Below are 1,570 nucleotides of genomic sequence, written 5' to 3'. Positions count from 1 at the left end.
TGTTGTGGTGTAAACCTTTGGGATAGTGCCGAGAGGTTGCTCTGTATTTGTGGGGGGGGGGGGGATGGAGAATTCTGTGCCTTTTCCTCCAAAGACGTCTCATCTTCTATGAGCACGTCGTTCGGGTTTTCAAAACCTGGGGGGATGCTTATCTGGGATTTGAGTGTTTTTGGGATGGGATTGGCAAGTGGCTTGACTTGGCTGGTTGAGACAGGTTAGAGAGAGGGTTTGACTGTTGCGGTTTGTACGACTGGTATTGGGGTGATTATTGCTGACTGTGGAAGATTGATGTTTTTTCTAGATTTTTTGTTACTGGTTGCGGATGTATCCATGGTGGCTGATTTGACAAGGTTGGGAAGTCCCCTCCTTCTAGCGTCAATTGTTCTGGTATGGATTGGAAACGGTTGGAGAGGTCTTGCGGGTTGTGTGGTGCTGTTATCCAGATGAACTCCTGCGCAGATAACAAAGGTGAACTAGCCTCGGAGGTGATTCGAGGATCCCCCCTCCGATGCCTAAGTCAGATATGATATGGGATAAGTGTTTAGGATTAAGTGAAAATGATTGGGATTGCGTACCTTTCATAATAAATGAGGCCCATATATATAGGCGCGGGTCGGGTGTACGGATCAATATGGGTCCTACCCGATTGATAGCGACCCGTTGACTCTTTGATTGGTCATGTGCCATCTTCCTACCAGACTTCCTTGGAAGCTGGTAAGAATTAAGACTGCTGGTAGGAGTATTTGCCTGTAGACCCTTTCTGGATGAGGGTGCTACCGGCCTGCTGGTAGCATACTTGTACATATCTGATTTAACTTTTTTTTTTTTATTTCGTTTTGATATTTTCAGGATTGATTTTATCATACATATCAATTTATTTTCAGGTTAGTAACTTATGGACAGATTGGGACTGTGTTCCACTTTGTTTAATATCACTTCGATGCCCACCATATGTTTGTAAAATTGTCTAAGTGGCAAAACGAAACATGAATTCTTTTTTCCATAGACAAGCAAGTTGGGTTTTTAATTCCCCACCTTTAATTAAACAATTTTCTTCTTTGTTAGAATTTAAATTGAGGTTTCTCTCTCCTATAAAAGTGGATATTAAGATTTGATATTGTATGATGATTAACAAAAACATTTCATATATATTGGTTGATGCAGTCGAGGCTGGTAGATGGTAATGCAACCATTGTCCAAATTGTATTTATTTAATCTGATGAATTGACCAATTTTTTGTGCGCGACTCAACTTAAGTGATAAAGTAAAGATTAGGTTTTGGGGTCGACATAATGAGTAGGTAAAGAGGCATATTAACTCATCTACTGGAATGAGTCTCAGGTTTCTTGTGGCAATAAACTGAGGTATGGAGTACTCAGTCCAAATTTATTGATAGATCCTTAATATGTTGTCAAATAATTGGGTGTGTTCATTATCAGGTTGGTTTACATTGTACTTCAAGTGCACTTTCAAAGTTCGTAAGAACAAACACCCTTTGATTATTAATTACTAGATTTTTAGCCCGTCCGATGTACGGATTCTATTAAATCGTTATGTTAAAATAACACTC

Source organism: Spinacia oleracea, unplaced genomic scaffold (genome assembly GCF_020520425.1).
Source record: "Spinacia oleracea cultivar Varoflay unplaced genomic scaffold, BTI_SOV_V1 SOVchr0_001, whole genome shotgun sequence".
NCBI classification, from domain to species: domain Eukaryota; kingdom Viridiplantae; phylum Streptophyta; class Magnoliopsida; order Caryophyllales; family Amaranthaceae; genus Spinacia; species Spinacia oleracea.
The sequence above is the reverse complement of the archived record's forward strand: the minus strand, read 5'-3'. Positions refer to the sequence as shown.